This window comes from Lepus europaeus, chromosome 20 (genome assembly GCF_033115175.1).
Source record: "Lepus europaeus isolate LE1 chromosome 20, mLepTim1.pri, whole genome shotgun sequence".
Lineage (NCBI taxonomy): Eukaryota > Metazoa > Chordata > Mammalia > Lagomorpha > Leporidae > Lepus > Lepus europaeus.
This window is the reverse complement of record NC_084846.1, coordinates 39,636,766-39,655,912: the sequence shown is the minus strand read 5'-3', so window position 1 is coordinate 39,655,912 and position 19,147 is coordinate 39,636,766. Positions and strand designations below refer to the sequence as shown.

Below are 19,147 nucleotides of genomic sequence, written 5' to 3'. Positions count from 1 at the left end.
GCAGGGCCCAAGGACTTGGGCCATCCTCCACTGCCTTCCCGGGCCACAGCAGAGAGCTGGCCTGGAAGAGGGGCAACCGGGACAGGACCGGTGCCCTGACCGGGACTAGAACCCGGTGTGCCGGCGCCGCAAGGCAGAGGATTAGCCTACTGAGCCACGGCGCCGGCCGATTTATACAGACTTAAGTCTACCTTTTGCCTCTTGAACTCTGTACTTTCCATTATAACTTTGGTAAATTAGTACTATAGGGATTTGAATCGTATGACAAACCTAACTCAAGTAATGGTACCCTGTTTTAGGGAGAAGGGTTGTTTTCTTGGTAATACTTACCTAGTCAATGGACCAGTCAGCAGCAGGGCTGTGTCTTCACTCTACAGTGGCTGTATAACCTTAGGCATACTACCCTTGTCATCTGTGGATTCTGTATTTGAGAATTCTAGATTGTGGTTTTGAGTTTGGGTTGTACTTCTGTCTATTTCTCCTGTCTTTAGGACCTGCTGGAAGAAACGTTAGGTTCCCCTAGTCCTGGGGACTGGGAGCTGTGAATTAACTGGGGTAGATTCACAGGGGAAAGACAAGGTTTCCCCACGTATGCATGCTGGCATACTCAGTGCACAGTGACCTGCAGAGCGATCAGCGATAAGGCTCAGGGGCTGCTTTCATAGTAAAGGGTAGTTCTGGGCTCCAGGCGGAAAGTGTGGGAGGCCCTGGCTTCTGATGCCAGGAGCTGAAGGTACTAAGGCTCAGTGTTCTCCCCAGTAGGGAACTCGCGCGAGCAGTTCAGTGGCGGCATTCTTTCCCAGATCTGCTGCTTTAGCTCTGCTATCTTCTCTCTGTGGTTGCAGCTTGTTTAGATGGTTTTTTGTAAAATCGTTGTCATACCACGTTCCTGGGCTCTTCATCCCTCCTGACCCTAGGTTTCTTTTTTTGTCAGAACAATCCTGACCCATCAAAGAATCTAATTAAGTTGAAAGTCAGAGGGGAAGGGCTCCTGGCAGCTCCTGTTCTTATGCAAATAAATTCACTTGCTCCATGGAGTTGCTCTAAGGTCTTGAAGGTGGAATTGCTCTCCCCTGTCCCTGTCTGTGGGTTCCTTCACTTCTTTTGCACCCTGTGTAAGGCCAGCTCTGTGTGAACTCATCTCTAAACAAGATCTGCTGTGGGTGATTTTACACTGGCTCTCCCAGGAGGACCCCATGTCTGGCTGCTTCCTTGTCTTGAAACTTGTAAGACCTGAAAAGCCAGAAATTCTTAACTAATGGGTAATTAAGGGATAATGTAGGATCCAGGTTCACAGATGTTTGCAACATTTTGATCTTGGATCAATGAAAATGTTTAAAAAATAGTGGGCAGTAAAAAAAAAGAACATAATGGGCAGTAGATTAAGCCCGTGGTTGAAAACAGAATCCAAAAGCTTGCTAACTGATCCAGTTAGTCTCTATTTCTTGAGCATAAGAATTGAGGCTTTTTGGTTAGAAAACATTTAATATTTGTTCACTGGTTCATAAAAACAGGAAGTCCCTCCCCAACACGCTTTCTTTAGGTATCATGATTTAGCAGAACTGTCATGTGTTAAAATGTGGTTATCCTGCCTTTGAGCACTGTTTTGCTTTCAGACAGAGGAAATATTTGAGCAACCAGGGAGATGAGAACAAAGAGCAAAAGAAAATGACTATGTGGAATTACAGATTTTTTTGAACAATTAATATTCTTGTTATTTTTTATTTGGCCAGGTGATGATGTCTTGGATGCGGTATTTTGAGCTTGCGTTAAGACTTCCAAAGTCTTGTTAATACCTTCCTGGATAATGTGAAAAGGGAGCTGGGTGCTGATGCAGTTAGACACAAATGATTGCTCAGCAGCAGCAAAGGCTCACCTTCACCCCCTTCCTTTTTCTTCCCTGGAACTGCTTGGTTGTCCACAGTGTCCAGTTCCATGAGGACTCATTGGCATACTGGTCTTGCAGTGGCCAACATCCACTCTGATTGGACTTTGTGTGCTTTGTACTGTTGTTCAACATTTTTTTTTTAAACTTTTATTTAATGAACATAAATTTCCAAAGTACAGCTTAAGAATTACAATGGCTTCCCCCCCCCCATAACTTCCCTCCTGCCAGCAACCCTCCCCTTTCCCTCTCCCTCTCCCCTTCCATTCACATCAAGATTCATTTTCAATTCTCTTTATATACAGAAGATCAGTTTAGCATATATTAAGTAAAGATTTCAACAGTTTGCACCCACATAGAAACACAAAGTGAAAGATACTGTTTGAGTACTAGTTATAGCATTAAATCACAATGTACAGCACATTAAGGACAGAGATCCTACATGGGGAGTAAGTGCACAGTGACTCCTATTGTTGAGTTTACAAATTGACACTCTTGTTTATGGCGTCAGTAATCACCCTAAGCTCTTGTCATGTGTAATCAATACACAGTTATTCTTAAGTGTTGAAACTTAACTGAAAAGTGATTCCTGTTAAATATAAGAGTGGGAATAAGAGAGGGAAGAGATGTACAATTTGGGACACGCTCAAGCTGACTTGCCCCAAACAGTAGAGTTAGAAACATACCAGGGGATTCCAGTTCAATCCCATCAAGGTGGCATGTAACAATGCCATCTCACTAGTCCATGTAATCAATTTCTGTTCACAATTGATCATAAAAAGAGTCAAAGGGATCACATAAACAAGACTAGTGTCTGCAAATACTAACCGATAGAATAAAAAAAGAGAGAACGATCCAACATGAGAAGTGAGATACACAGCAGACTCATAGAATGGCGGATGTCCTAAACAGCACTCTGGCCTCAGAATCAGCCCTTAAGGCATGCAGATCCAGCTGAAAAGCCCATGAGAGTATTTCAGGCATGGAAAGCCAAGACACTCTGGCAAAAAAAACAAAACAAAACAAAACAAAAAAACCTAAATGAAAGATCTCTTCGAGTGAGATCCCAGTGGAAAGAATAGGTCATCAAAGTAGGAGGTACCTTTCTCTGAAGGGAGGAGAGAACTTCCACTTTGACTATGACCTTGTCTAAATAAGATCAGAGTTGGAGAACTCAAAAGGCTTCCATAGCCTTGGCAACTCATGACAAGAGCCTAGAGTGATTACTGGTGTTCAACATTTTGAAAATGATCCCAGGGTGTCATAAACAGACTGAAGCAGACTGAGTGTTTGAGAAAAGCAGCCTGCAGCTGGGCCACAGCCAGATTGAATCTTTGGGAACTTCATGCATGGTGCCCACACCCCATAGAGAATTAAAATGAAAAACAATCATAAAATACGTACAGGGCATTCCAATGCAAAATACATTTTTCCCATGATAATGATTTCAGTGTGTTTTTAGAAATATTAAATAACAAATTATATTTTCTTTGCTCATTGATGGGATGTTCCTGCTTTGTGGGTGCCTTGAACTTGAGCCTTTGTTAAGTTCAGGATGGGTCTAGGAAGGCAGTGGGGAAAGGTGAGAACTGGGAATTATGGACTGGTTCTATTTACATTTCCAGTTTCTATTGGTAGTCATGTTGGCTTAAAGCAAGTAAAAGTTATTTGCTCATCCATTAAGTGTTTGTGATAAAGTGATGAGTCGTTTTAAAAATATAGTGCTTAAAATAGCACCATGAACAAATAAGCCTTGGACTTCTTGCAATGGAAAAAAATAAGTAAAATCAGGAGGGATTTACTCAGAAGTCTAAATTTATTAAACTATCACTTTTGGATATCGGATTAGTGAGATGATCTGCTTTTGACTTCTGGGTAAATAACTGTGCCTTCCCTGGCACTGAGCTCCGTCAGCACCACCTTCAGGGTCCACCGCGAAATGCTGGCTTGCAAGGCAGTGCACGAGGGGCATGTTAGCTGGAGCCACCTACCTGTCCTGGCTGCTGTCTCTCTGCAGGTGTCACAGCCTACCTGCACTACTGCACCAGCACTGGGAGTTAGGCTTTTCTCTCTCAAGATGCAGGCCTGCTGTGGCTTCATTTGGCACCATGAGGAGCCTGACGGACTGGAAGAGATGTTGTCTCATGATAATCGCGCCAGTCTGCTCCATGCCAGGTTGGAAAGAAAGATAATTATGAAAAAGAGCACTGAAGAGAAGTGCCAACTGCCAGATCCCCTAATGAGTAAGGGATTTATCTAGAAACACAGTGGAAAATTCCTATTAAATATGTAAACTTGACTGAGGGAATTGGCAGAAAGTAGAGTGACAGTGCTTACAATTGAATTATTGCATTTCTTTATTTTAACATAAGCTTGCATATGTTTCTGTTAGCCCTGGAGAGGAGAGAGAAGTTAATTGGTACAATTCAAAGTTGTAAAGAGGGCTAATTATTAAATTGCAATAACTTTGATGTGTAGATTGGTGGTAGATAAAAAGATAAATCTATGGAAAATTTTAGTTTGGACCTGCTTGTCTTTGCTATCTTAGAAATCAATAACGCTAATTTGTTGAACATCTGTTGTCCAGGGACTCAGTTGAAGCACTTAGAATTGTTTAATTGTCGTAGCTTTTCCATGAGGTTGTAAGTAGTAGTATCATTCCCATTTTACAGATGTGGAAATTGAGGGAGGTGAAGGAATTTGCACAGCGTCTCCAAACTAGTTAGTGACAGAGCCAGGATACCAGATCAGACCCTCTGGTCTTCACTCTTCACATGTTCAGCATCTCAGTTACTCATCTTTTCTGGGTAGTTTCCTTATTTTTAACATGCGGGGACGAGATTAGATTTTTTACAATCAGTCACAGTTCTGAAACTAGAAGCTCATGGCTTTTTGTGTAATTGAAACTGAGCAGAGCCAGTGTTCATCACCAAGTCTCTGCGAAAGGTCATGAGAATGACTAAATAGTAATTACCAGTAGTATTCGTAGCAATTTAAGTCATTTCAGGATTTTACCTTTGACAGTTATTAGTTTTGTAACAGGGACATGGAGGAAAGGCATTTCTGAGTTGCTAATTTTCCTTCGAACAAACCTCCCCCAAGCCCATCATCTCCTTGGAGCTGTTCAACGTCATGGCAAGCCAGGAAAACTGACTGCTCTAAGCAGCTCATCGAGGGACTGATGGCTGAATGCAGGAGGTGGGCAATTCAGAGAATTTCAGGCAATGAGTGGGAAACATGCCACTCGCCGGCAGAACCAGGAGACTGAAGTTACCTGGGGCTGTTCAGTCTGGAGGTTATTCCTCTCTAGTCGGTAGAAAACCTTTCCTTTAGCAAGGAAAAGCTTCACTCATTGACAGGTCATAGCTTCCTTTGCATCCCTGGGAGCTTCTTGAGGCAGAGCTAATTGAAACATATACAAAGAAGTTTTAAGGTTTTTCCTTAAAATACTTATTCCTATGGGAACCCATAATGCCTTTAAAAATATCTTTTTATTTTCGTTTTATTTGAGAGAGAGACAGAGAAAGGTCTTCCATCTGCTGGTTCACTTCCTAAATGCGTGCAACAGCTGAGGCAGGGCCAGCCAAAGTCAGGAGACTGGAACTCAATCCAGGTCTCCCACATGGGTGGTCAGGCATCACCACTGCCTCCCAGCGTGCACATTAGCAGGAAGCCGGACTAGGAATCAGAGCTGGGACTCAAACCCAAGCACTGTGATAGGGGAGCGCAGCAGGAGTCTTGGCTGCTCTGTGCCAATTGCCTAACCTCCCATCACTCTTTTGTGTTTCTGCTAAAGTTTGATGTTTCACTTCATTAAATTTTCAGGTAAATGAAAGCTGAAGGTAAACATTTCATTACGAATTATGATGAAATTTAAAATTTTTATTAACTATACTCTATAAGCAAGTTTGGATGTAGCATGTGTATGTATTGTTTGCTGAAGAAAAATAAAATAGGATACCCATGTGCCCACCACCCAACCCCAAAAATAAAACATTGCCAGTACTTTGGAAGCTTGGATCCTATTCCCCTCCCTTATTCTAGTAAAGATTGTCTTGAATATTTTGTTAGTGATTTTTTTGTTTTTCTTGCGGGTCATATGAACCATTTAACATTTTTATATCTGAAAACAAAATCACTGTGCATGTTTGATTTTATGATAACACAGTAGGAGAACTTGTGCTGACAGTGGTACTTTGCTATGTCTCTGGCACCTAGGAAAAGGTAGTAAGTGGTGAATTGGGACAACTTGTAAGTAAGTGCCAGGAGTCTATGGTTGAGAAATGGAAGACTTCAGATTGGCTACATTAATTATTTCTTGGTTAGTTCTTCAGCCTTCTGCCTTGCCTTAGAAGCCCCATGTTTTCCTGTGTCTGAACTTTTTTTTTTTTTGACAGGCAGAGTTAGACAGTGAGAGAGACAGAAAGAAAGGTCTTCCTTCCATTGGTTCACCCCCCCAAATGGCCGCTACGGCCGGCGTGCTGCAGAGATCCGAAGCCAGGAGCCAGGTGCTTCTCCTGGTCTCCATGCGGGTGCAGGGCCCAAGCACTTGGGCCATCCTCCACTGCCTTCCCAGGCCACAGCAGAGAGCTGGCCTGGAAGAGGAGCAACCGGGACAGAATCCGGCGCCCGGACTGAGACTAGAACCCGGTGTGCCAGCGCTGCAGGTGGAAGATTAGCCTAGTGAGCTGTGGCGCCAGCCTGAGTTTGAACTTTCAAGAATGCTGAGATCAAAGTTTGGGTCTTAAGAAAGACTAACTGAGACAAGTTGATGGTGTTTGAGAACCAGTGTTTTGACAGTTCCGTGGTGGGCAGTGGCTTCTCTTCTGCTTTTTCTGAAGTGGGTGCATCCAGGCACCACTACTGAGCAAATATTTTTCTGCCCTTTCTCTCCTGCAGCTGTAGTGTGGGTCAAGGCTGACCACAGGGAGCATGGATTCAATTCCTGCTCAGATTAGAGCTCCTGGCCTCATTGGTCTGAGCCACACTTTAGCAGGCTCCCCTTCAGCCAACTTGGGAATTCATTGGAACCCACCAGAACAACATCTTGTATTTTCAGGTGTCCTTTTCAAAGATTCTTCACTCTGTGAAGTTTCCCAACCTTTGATTATGGTTAGGGTTTAGGAACACATCACAGAACGTAAGCACAAAAGTGGAAGTGAGGCCTGATAGAAGTTATTTCTGTGCAGGTGGATGTATTTTCTAATCAATGGGAGCAGAGAGGAAAACTTCTACACAGCCCTGTTCCATGCAGGCTCATATGAAGACCTGTGGGGACAGAAATCTTTTTATTGGATAAAAGCTATAAACCCACCTGCATTTCGTCCCTTTTAAGTTAGGATAGTCATTTGCAACTGTCAAATATAAAACATTTTGGACACCACCTAGAGATGATATTTAATGAGTTCCAAGTGTCTTGACGCCAAGAGATTATGAAAACACCCTGAGCTTTGTTGAGAAGATGCTTCTGACCCATCTTCAATGGGATCCACTATTTTGTGTTATTTTTCCATCAGTGGTGATATAAAAGCAAATATTCTGAGCTGTCTGGCACTTGTAAGACAGGATGCATGCTCTACAGTGTTCTGGTTTGCTCTCCTTTCTCAAGAAAAACTTGCCAAAATTTAAGACGGTAAAATCAGAAGAAGAAATTCCACTTGGCTTGAATATTTTCTTATCTTAATTCCAAAAAGTAGATATTCCGGGGGAATAAAACAGACCAGAATTAAAGCATGCCTTTGAGAACCTGTGAGTTATTTTTTCTATACATTAAATGTTTTTCAAACAAATGGGCAGACTAGAAAGGAAGTCTCTCCAATTAGGTTAACATTTTGATAAAGGCAGACGTGGTCAAATGTGGATAAAATTCTACAGAAGATCCCTAATTTAAGAATAGGTGTATTTCATCAATCTGGCTTATTGTCTGAACCAGGAACGATATTAGTCATAGATTTAATATTGTGTGTGGCAGAAGAGGTATTAGACACACAATTATGTAAGAATCTCTGAACTCTCACTTTGTGTTCATTAAGTTATAAATGGAATCTTTTGGATTCGTTGGTCCTAAGGGAAAAACATGCTGAGGATTTCAGTGCTGGGGAGACATCAGCCCTTGTGGTGCAGAGCTGGAATTTGTGTAGGGGTACCTAGGGGTACCCACTGGCCTTCTGTAAGGGGTGGAGGGAACGCCTTTATGTCAGGGAGAACTAGGGCAGGGTCTTTACTACAAAAGCGTGGCTGACAGGGGTGGTGCTGGTGGTGCTGGGGGGGGGGGTGGTTGGAATCTTCTAGGGTGCAATTTCCCAGGAACCCTTCTCTGCTTCCTTGGGGTCCTGATTAGTCCGCTTGGTTCCTTTCATCAGCTGCCTAACCCTGGGGGTGCCCTCCTTCCTTCTCTTTCCAAATCCTCCCAGTGGTTAGATCCTGTGGTACTCTATGTTCTGAGAATTCAACGTTATGACCTACCCCTTATCCTCTGACTCAGAGGCAGACACATAACCTTCTTGAGATGTTTCAAGAGTTATTTCCCTCTCTTCTAGTGAGAAATGAAAGGAGAGAAGGAAAGCGAGAGGTGGGTGTACTTTAGACTGATTCTAAGTGTCTAGGGGCAGAAAGGGAAAATGGGTAGGAGAGGAGATTAAGTTCTGTGATAGGAACTTGGCACATCTGAGCAATTGAGAGAGGGCTGGAGCCACCGAAATGTGACGGAGGTGGGGAAGAGAAGGTGGGAGGGAGGGCGGCCAGACAGGTGGGTGCTGGTTGGATTATGCAGGCCTTTGTGGGCCACATTAAAGTCTTCGGATTTGCACCTGAGAGCAGTGGGCAGTGTAGGGAAGTTTAAGCTTGCCCTCTGAAGTTTCAGTGATTGAATCTACTGAAACAAACGGACACCAGGCAGATTAGCAAGGGAAAACGACATACAAAGTTATTCATGTGCATGGGAGCCATAAAAATATGAAACTCAAAGAGTCAGAGAGGCTTCAATGCCCTCTTCAGAGGGGAGAAGGATGAGGTGGTGCCTGTAGGCAACTTTGGAAGATTAGTAAAGGAATTTTTAGAAAAATGTGTGAGCCTGAAGCACAGGTGATGGTCTGGGACAAAGTTCCTCTGGCTTCCAGGTGTGATGTCTGAGTTTTGGTCTCTTCCTCTGTAGGACGAGTTTCATCAGCCTTGGTTAATGAAATTTCAGTAGGAAGATTTGAGGGCAGTTGTGTTCCTCTGTGGCAGATGTGGTGTTTAGGTAGATAAGGAGCTTTAGAGACACCCCTTCCTTGCATTTTCTGCTCTCAGCTTGAAGTCCAAGGGTGCCTATTTTGGGGGATCATCTCACAGCCCCTACAGGAGCCATTGAAGGGATTTAAATAGAAAGTTCTACCTGCAAGTCTTTATGGTTTCCACTTTGGTAGCTGTGTGGAGAGCAGATTGAGTGGCTGCTGCAAGATCCCAGATTAAGATAGATTGGTTTGGCCTAGGGAGAATCAGTGAGAGTTTAATTGGGGTGGTGGTAGACTGGGAGTGGAGAGGAAGGGAAAAGGCATGGAAGAAAGACTCCTATAGCCTGGCCTGGCACCCGAATTCTGAATTAGTCAGGAGAGGCAAAGTCAGGCTGTAGCAATAGAAGGCTTAACATTTCTGGCCAGTATAACAAAGTTTTCAGTCATGCAAAGTCTACTCCAGGTCCAAGTGACCCTCCAGGGTGTCTGACCTCCAAATTCAGCCACTTCCAGTTTGCTATGATTCTACCATATTTGCTATGATAAGGGAAGAGGGAAGATGGGGGACCAGGTACTGACTCTTACATACCCCTGTCACTTCTACTCACATGTTTTTGGCCACAGTGAGCCAAATTATTGTTGTATCCTGCAAGGGTGCTAGAAGTACAGTTCCCCAGAGTGTCTAAAAAAAGGAAAAACAAAAGCTGATGTCAAGGTCTACTACACGTTGAGTTTTAATGTGATTTTGAAGGAGGAATAGATTCTGGAGGAAAGAGTTGACTTTTAGATATCTTAAGTTTGAGATGCTTGTGAGACACTAAGGTAGCTATGTCAAGTAAGCAGTTGGATAGTTGAGAAAGAAAGAGAAGAAGGAAAGTAGGTATATTTGGGCTTTGATGTATGTTTGAAGTACACCTCTGGGATCCTATGAAATTGCTTGGAGTTTGTGTCTAGAGGATGGCAAGGCCTCAGAAATGAGCCCTGGATTAGTTAGAAGAGGCTACAGCCTGCTGTGGGCTCAAACAATCTTAAAATCCCAGATTTGCACATGCTACATTTCTGCTATAGGACAGTGTGAGACCCCTCCATATTCTAGCTGCACCATCTGGGCAAAAACATCTTCTTTTTTGTTTAAGGTCATATTCCAGTGTGTGAAGAAACCCTTGTCAGGAGGTAATGCCTGGTTGGAGGTAATAGTTGATTAATTATATATATTCACACATCACTTATCCTTTTCTTTGATTAGCTTTATTGATGTACAATATAATTAAGCAATTTTCATTCAGTGAGTATTGGCAAATATATGTATTTATGCAACCAACACCATAGTTAAAAAAAATAAAAAGACAACAAAAAGTTTCCTTATGCTTCTTTGCCGTCAAAGTCCACCTGTCCCACCCTTGACAACCACTGATGTGCTTTCTGTTAATATAATTTTTCTTCTTCTAGACTTTTCTATAAATGAAATTGTAGAGTATGTGTTCTTTCATATCCAACTTCACTTATTTAGCCTATGGATTGGGACACTTTCTGTAGAGATTCAGTCAGTAAATATTTCAGGCTTTTGGGCTACATGGTCTTTGTTAAAACTCCTCAGCTCTGCTGTCTGTAGTGGAAAGGTCTTAGGCAATACTGTAGGGGCAGAAAGGTGTGATACCTTTCCTCACCTTTCATCAGGGTTGCAGCCAGCATTCTTATAAAACAAAAGGTAGATTGACAAGAGAAAGGCATAAAAATGTTATATAATCAAAGTTTATATGACACGGGAGCTTTCAGAAATGAATGTCCAAAGACTCAGGGGAACTATTTTTAAGCTTAAGTGCTGTGGAAAATGGACACCTGTGTAGCAGTGTGATTGGACAGCAAGAGTGTCATCTCATGGTAGCAGACTGAGCGAGGACACACAGCAAGACCAGGCTGCTCAGATTCCTCTTGGCCTCTCTGTGTAGCATTTCTTCCTCCAGGTTACAGGGCAGGAACCCTCTGGAATGAAGGTCTTCAAGGGAGAAAGAAAAGTAGCCTTTCTACATTTTATGTCTGGCCTTGGGGGAAAGCAGGTCTAGTTTCTATGACCAGCTTGGAGAAGAATTTGTTTCCTATGACTTGCTTCAGGGTAATAAAGACACAGGAAACAGGAGGATGGGAGGAGGTCAGAGGGAGAGACTTTGCTTTTGAAGCCTTCCAATACACTTTAATCCAAATTGCTCGGCATGCCAAAATGCCAAACTTTAGGGTATTGTTTTCTGAGCCCTACACTATGGAACTGAATGGATGTAGCTTTGTTCTGATAAAACTTTGTTTACAAAAATGGACAGAGGGCTGGATTAAGCCCATGGGCTGAAGTGTGCCACCTTGACTTGGTGCCTTGCGCCTGAGGTTCACTTCTGTTGTTATGTGTATCAGTTGTTCATTTTTTTTTAATTGCTGAGTAGTTTTTCCACCATATGGATGATATTCCTTAATTTTTTATCCATTCATCAGTCAATGAGCATTGGAGTTGTTTTCTACATTTTGGCTTTTATAAATGAAACTGTAATGATCATTCACATACAAATCTTTGTGTAGACATATGTTTTCACTTCTGTTAGGTAAATATCTAGGAGTAGAATTTTTGTATCATATCACAAATGTATATTTAATATTTTTGAAACTCACTAAACTGTTTTTAAAGCAATCTTTTATTTTTATCATCAATGTATGAGAATTCTAATTGTCCTAAGTTTTTGCTGTTGTACTGTGTATACTGAGTAAATATTTGTTAATATTTAAATGTGAATAATCATAAATGAATCAATGAAACTATACTGTTAATAGTGTCTAGTGTCTGATTTTTTAATGCTACTTTTTATATGACTGGCTATTTTATCTTATAGTTTATTATAAATTAATTAAATCAAATTAATCAGTCTTAGCCAGGTCAAAGTCAGAGCCAAGAACTCAATTCAGGTCTCCCATGTGTGTGGCGGGAGCCCAGCTACTTGAATCATCACCCACTGCCTCCCATGGTGCTGCCTCACAGCAAGCTGGAGGCTGGAATCAGCAGCCAGAGCCAAATTCTGATGTGGGATGCAGCACGTGTCCTAGTGGATGTCTTAAACCTCTATGCCAACTGCCAACTCCCAATTTCCTATTCGTAACCCTTAAGCTTATTTATAAAATTTTCCTGTTGAAAACAATGCAATCAACATTTTTGTAGATAGTGGTAACTGTTTTACTTAATGATAAGAGTGTAGGGTTCAATCATTCTTTACTCTTTGTAGCTACTTAAAATCACATAGATATAGTTGATTGAACTGAATTTAGTATTGAAATCCTTCTGAAATTTCAGGAGTCTAGTTTGGTCCCACTTCTGAGTAGGTGGTCTTATTACCAAGGCATACCTACAGGCAGGTCCTAGATTTTTCTCCCAAAAGTTGTGTCCATCGGACCCCTAGAATTTTAGGCTTTGTATGTATGGCTGAATTAACTTTTTCCTGGAAAACCTTTAAATAGATATTTTAAATATCAACCTTAGTTTTCGTTTTTTAGAATCTGAGTCTAGTTTTATGAATCTCCATTTTCTGCAGTTTAACTTCCCAATGAACTCTCTTGTACCTGAGTGAATTGCTTTGCTATTTAGGTTCTTTGCCATAATAAACTCATTAAATGCTGAGACCTGCTACCAAAAAGTGGTTATTTCAGTTTTGAGTACTTTTTCTGAGGCTGTGCTCTGGCAGAGCTAGATGTCAATTAAGATTATTCCTTGTTAGTAGAAATGAAATCATGTCATTTGCTTATAAAAGAATCTCTCTGTTCTTTCTTTTGGAGGTGGAAGGTTATATTCAACTCACACAAAAGTTTATACATTCATTAAGTGGAAAGGTAGAAAGATAGAAGTCATGAGGAGATCCCTGTTGTACCACATCGGAAATTATGGTCCGAGCTTTGGGCTATTTTTCCTGCAGAGCTGTCTCTCAGAGGTAATGTTAAGTTGCAGGTTCTTCCATAGCATCAAGAATTCGGTCTTTGTTGAGCCTGAAAATCTCAAATCGTAACAGCCTGTCCAGAGTTAACATAGAAGCAGGTTTACTATGCTGCAGTTAGTACTGGGTAAGTACTGGCAGGAAAGTAACAGAATCAATACTGGGGGATATCTTACAGCCTTCTTTCTTCTTGTGAGGCATATTGGGTGGCAAAGCCTGGATTTGCCATTACACACTCAAGGCTAATATTTGCTGGCTTTCATTCCAGCCAGGCACTGCTCTAATCATTGTGTGTACTGAGGTCAGATGAGGCTTAGTGTACTATTCAGAGCACAGACTTTGGACTGGTTAAGTTGCTGACTAGCCAAGTCAGTGGCTTGTGTCCTCAGGGACTCTGATTCCTCATTTTGGAATGGGAGCTGGGACAGCACCTATGGTATAGGGCCATGGTGAGCATTGAATGAGTTAATACAGAAACTGTTGAATGGGCGCTAAGCTATTTTATGTAGCTGTTATCATCCTCATCTTTGTACTCATCCTAACGAACTCTGAAATAGGTCCTGTGGTTTCCTCTGTCTTACCATTGAGGGGACTGAGGCTCAGAGGAGAGTTTTTCCAAGGCCACAGAGCTAAGAGGCAGTACATCTAGGATCAGAACATGAACAGTCTGAGTCCTGTCTCTGGCTGTAGCTCTGTGCTCTGCTGCCTTCTCACTTTTTAATAAAGAAATAGCCATGCATTTTAGATGCAGTCTGTGGTAAAGAGCTGGGTCTGCAAGGAAGAGGTGAGTGAGAGTGGCTCTTCTTCTACTAATGGCCCGGATTTTACCACCTGTTCCTCCAGGTGAGTCTGTGCACACACTGACATGACTCTGGGCAGCAAACAGGCTGGGGGTCCATCTTCTATTTGAATTCATCCTATCTCAGCTAAAGACAGCACCATCTGTCCTCTTACAGGTGCCAAAATCAAGAGCTACCCTTGACTGCAGGTTGTTGCTGTTCCCCTATTATCAATGCCATTGGATCTTTATGTTTTAAATAGCCTGTAAATCCATCACCTTCTCCATGTCCAGGGCCATCCCAGCCCAAGCCACTGTCAGCATTTGCTTTCTTTCTAACCTACATGTGTCCATTCTGTCTATCCTTGCCCCATTCCTGTATGTTCTTCCTGTAGACAGAAGTAAAGTGCAAATCCTGTCATCTTATGCCATGGCTTAAATCAAGGTCTGCTTTCATTTTGAATTCGAATCTGTCTGCCTCTAAAACCTGTTCTCTTTCTTCTGCCATCCTCCCTCCGTGAGGTTTGTAGGCGTTGACCTTGTTTTGAAAGGCTGAGAAAAGAAAGACTCTTAGGTGTCTAGTGGAATCCAATTTTCTTTGACCTCACTCATCAAATTCATGCCTCAGAGAATTAGGTCCCAGAATCTGCCCCTAGGACCAGATCTGTCAGTGGAACTCAAGTGTTCCACACAGATATATAGTACCTGATAACTTTTCTAGGTAGGGCGAAATATATCATATTAATAACATAATAAGATGCATTTTCTAATTTTTGTCCAGTTTACCTCAGAGTGTGTTTATATTGTCATCAGTTTGTATTTTTCACGCAGAATCCTGATCGAAGTAGATATTCACAGGTTGATTTCTATGCTTGATAAAACTGAATGCAGATAAAAGGGATTCTAAATAATTGCCATCCTGCTAATGGCGGATAGAAGAGACACCAAAGTAAATTTTCAAAGGTCCTCGATTAGCAAACAGCCCACAGGGAGTTGGAAGTTCCTCTATCTGTTTTCCTCTTAAAGCGTTTAATCTGACCACTTCCTGGAGAGTGCAGACAGGTTGTGGGGCAGCTCTGCCCAGGCCAAAGTGAGGGAAAATGAGCATTGAGGAATAAAGCCATCTAGAGTGTCATCCTTGGGACGATGGTTGTAAGCAGATCTGATCTGCAACCTCAGGATGGAATTAATGATATCAGCTTCCAGAATAGAACTACAGCCCAAATATGTGCCTGCAGCTGTCATTTAGCATCTCCAGGCTTCACTGAACGGGGTCAAGCACTCCTGGCTTTACCTACATGTCTACTGAAAAGCAAGCCTTTTGTCGGGAAGCATCCTGCATGGGAGCCACTGGAGCTGCTGCCATCCAGATTGTGTGAAAAGCTCTTCAAAGTGTGACCAAATGGCCATGCTGATAGCGTGTGCCCTAACAGTATTTTGCTTATAAACAAATTCCAGCAAACTTGTGGGAGAACTCTGATAAAAACCAAGTGCCCGGAGTTCTGACAGAGCAATCCAAGGTAAAAGAAGCAAAAAGGAAACATTGTGGCTTTTTTTTTTTTTGGAATGTGGGTTTGTGCCTCAACCAGAGGGAGAAAATGCAATTGCCCCTTAGTATCTATGTGGGCTTGGTTCCAGGATACCCACAGATAACCAAATTTCATTTACCCTCAAGTCCCTTATATACAATGGTCTAGAATTCACATAGAACCCACACACCTCTTCCCATATACCTTCAATAATTTCTGGTTTACTTTAATACCTAATAGTACAATATAAATGATACGTAGATAATTGTTAGACAGCATTCTTTTGTTAATTTTTTAAACATTTTAATGTATTTGAAAGGCAGAAACACAGTGAGAGAGAGAGAGAGATCCCATAATCAGTCCCCCAAATGGCCACTACAGCCAAAGCCAGAAGCTAAGAACCCCCTCTGGGTCTTTTCCATTGGTAGCAGGGTCCCAAATGCTTGAGCCTTCACCTGCTGCCTTCTGAGGTGTGCATCAGCAGAAAGCTGGAATTGGAAGCATAGCCAGGACTTGAACCCAGGCCCTCTGATAAGGGATCCAGTTGGTGTCTTAACTACTGTGCCAAATGTCTGCTCCTATTTTTATTTTTTGAAAATTTTATTTATTTTCTGTTTATTTGAAGGGCAGAGCGACAGAGAATAGGAGCAAGAGACAGAGACATCTTACATACACTGGTTTACTCCCTATTTGCCTGAAACAGTTGGGACTGGATCAAACAGAAGCCAGGAGCCAGGAACTCCATCTGGATTCCCAGGTGGATGACAGGGACCCATACTTGAGCTATCATTTGCTGTCTCCTGGGGTGTTCATTAATAGGAAGCTGGGCTCTGTGTGGAGGCAGAACTCAGTTCTGGGCACTCTGATATGGGACGTGAGTGGCCAAAGCATTGGCTTCACCTGTTGTTGCCCTACAATGCCCCCATCCCTTTTCTAAGTATTTTTGAGCCATGCAAGTTGAATCCTTGAATGTAAAATCTATAAATATAGAAGGCTAATGGTTATCTAAAACACTGAAAATGGGGGAAATGAACATTGTAACATTCTTCTATTTAGAGCCATGATAAGACACACTCTATGTATAGGTGGAGCTGAGTAATCCCCATGTCTTAAACCTCCCGTTACATCACAGCTTGTGGGGAGCAGCTGGGCTCTGATCTGTTGAGACAGCTCATCAGTCCCCAAGTAGGTTATGCCTACCCTCTGTCTACTTGCTGGGAGATCTGTCTCTTAGTCTGAAAAGAACAGATGTCATTTTGTAAGGCTAGAAGGACGCACAATTGGGGAAGTTATACAGTAACCATGGGGGCAAGTTCCCCTTTGTGGAGAAGCACCCCTTGAGTCCTTTTTGAAGGGCTCCGCTGCCTTGTAGCTTGGGACAACATCCACTTCTGCTTGAGGAGAAGAGGTTCAGAACCAGTTGAGTCTTGAACACCTCCCTGTACCAGCAAACTTTCCTGGGAGGGCTGGGCCTGTGTTTGGGAGATGAAGGAGTGTCTTGTGTTCCATCAGGGTATCTGCTTAGGCTGTTCTCTGTGATCCTCTGTTTTTTTTTTTTTTTTTTTTTTTCTGACAGGCAGAGTGGATAGTGAGAGAGAGACAGAGAGAAAGGTCTTCCTTTTTTTTGCCGTTGGTTCACCCTCCAATGGCCGCTTCGGCTGGCTCATCGCGCTGATCCGATGGCAGGAGCCAGGTGCTTCTCCTGGTCTCCCATGGGGTGCAGGGCCCAAGGACTTGGGCCATCCTCCACTGCACTCCCTGGCCATAGCAGAGAGCTGCCCTGGAAGATGGGCAACCGGGACAGAATCTGGCACCCCGACCGGGACTAGAACCTGGTGTGCCGGCGCCGCAAGGCGAAGGATTAGCCTGTTAAGCCACGGCGCCGGCCCGATCCTCTGTTCTTATATCACACAGAAACCCCCCCAGAATCTTACCCCTGACTCTCCTCCTCCAGTTCTTCTCAATTTAGTCATGCCCATTAAACTTTCTGCACATCCTATAAACCCCAGAACAAAACTCTCTAAATCTGAGCAGTCCTCTCTGGATTTCTAAGAGAAGTTATCATTTCTTGTGTCATAAAAGTCTGCCCAATTCCGAATTCCCATGCGATGGGGCTTCTGCGTCTCATGAAACGTGTATCCCTAGTTTCATTCATCCAGGTACCCTGCATGTGTGAATGAGAGCAAGGGCAGGCCCTTCAGAATTCCTCTTCGTAGCAGTCCTGTGAAGAAGGCACTGTAGGGGTGGCAAAGAGTGCCACCTTCCCCCCTCATAAAGGTCACAGCCAACAGTCCTCTCACACAAGGCAGATTAACAAGGGAAGCATAGCAAGTTTGTCTAATTGAAGTTTGCATGACACTGGAGCCTTCCAAAGTGCAGACCCAGAGGTCCAGGAAGCTTCCTATTTGTATGCTTAGGTCTGGTGAAGAGTGGGCAGCTGTGCAAGAATGAGACTGGAGTTTAATCTGATAGTAATGGACAGTGTGGGATCATGCAGCAGGGCCTGTCTGTCTGGATTCTTTGTGACCTCTATCTGTGGCATTCTTTTCTCTTGGGCATGGGGCAGAACTTTCTGGAATGAGCATCTTATGACCTATCAAACATAGGCGATCAGAGGATTTCTTTATGATGGTGGAATACTAGAGCAATATTGGCAGGTTTTATGGCTGACTTTGGGGAAGGGAAGGTCCCATGTCTATGGCCTGCCTTGGGGACAAAGGAGAAGGCAGGAGAAGGGGCAGTAGACAGAAAGAGATTACTTCAGAGGCCCTTCCAGCGCCCTCCAGTTCAAAGTCCTCAATATGCAAAAATGCCGTCTTTTGGGTTATTGTTTTCTGAACCCACTGCACTGCTGACGTTCCATTTTTACAGGCAAGGATGTAGAGGGTCAGACATGGTGTAGAAGCTGTCCAAAATCTCAGCGCTTTGGACCTTAACATCCAGTCAACCTGCGCCCCCCACCCCCCACCCCAACCCTCACACTTTTAAGCCTGTGCTCTTCTGGGGAATGAAACCCAAAGGACCTGAGGGGAGGAGGAAAAGTGAGGCTAATGCCACTCCGTGCAATGTGTCTGGCCATCCAGCATCATGCCTGGCCATGCCCGGGGACACATTCTGTGTGTTCAGGTTGGCAGGTGGAGGCACATCACAGCACTCCATGTTCTGCAGAGGCCCTCGCTGGTAATCTGATGCAATCAGAGTTTCCCAGGATGGCTGTTGCTACAGAGAGGCGGAGAGAGAAGTTTCGCATATTGTTTTTTTGATCAGCAGGTTTGGAAACTTTGAGTGTTTGGCTCACAGGATGGTGGAATCACTCCAGCATTTCCTGTGGCCTCCAGTCTGGGTTCTCTGATAGGGAACTGGGCCTGGGCTCTGCCTCCTCCGCTGGGGAATGTCTGTACACATCCCTGAGTGACAGGGCTTGCTGGGAGGAGGAGAGCACTCACTGGCATTACAACAGCTGAGAAGGAATTTGAAAAGCAAATATCGGAAAACCAGAACAAGGGAGGAAGTGTGTGCATTAGTGTGCAAAATAATGAACTTTGCAGCTGAAATGCTGATTCCCCAAGTGGAGAGAGCTGGTGGGGAAGGGAAGAGGACTAGGAGCCCAGCGTGGGTCTCATCCTGTTTTTGACGGAATTTCTCCAGGAGGAAAAGGAATCTGGAATCAGCCCTGCTCTCACCTCTGAGTGGCTCTGCTTCTATTTCTGTCCAGTGAGACAAATGAATAGTTGCTACTTGAAGAAATGCCCGAAGGTTTTTGGGTGAGGAATTGTGGA

General features: G+C 43.3%; 1 protein-coding gene across 4 annotated transcripts in view; it reads left to right on the top strand.

Moving 5' to 3' along the window:
- Positions 1-19,147, top strand: part of ELMO1 (engulfment and cell motility 1) — a 565,441-nt gene that overhangs the window by 74,316 nt on the left and 471,978 nt on the right. The window contains exon 1 of one of the 4 annotated variants that reach the window (XM_062178898.1): positions 13,626-13,904. The exons of 2 other annotated variants lie outside the window; for them this stretch is intronic. The gene's annotated coding sequence lies outside the window, so the exon portion shown is untranslated. Of the gene's footprint in view, positions 1-13,625; positions 13,905-18,830; positions 19,133-19,147 lie in introns of those variants that run through there. One more of the 4 variants, XM_062178894.1, reaches the window with a different exon arrangement.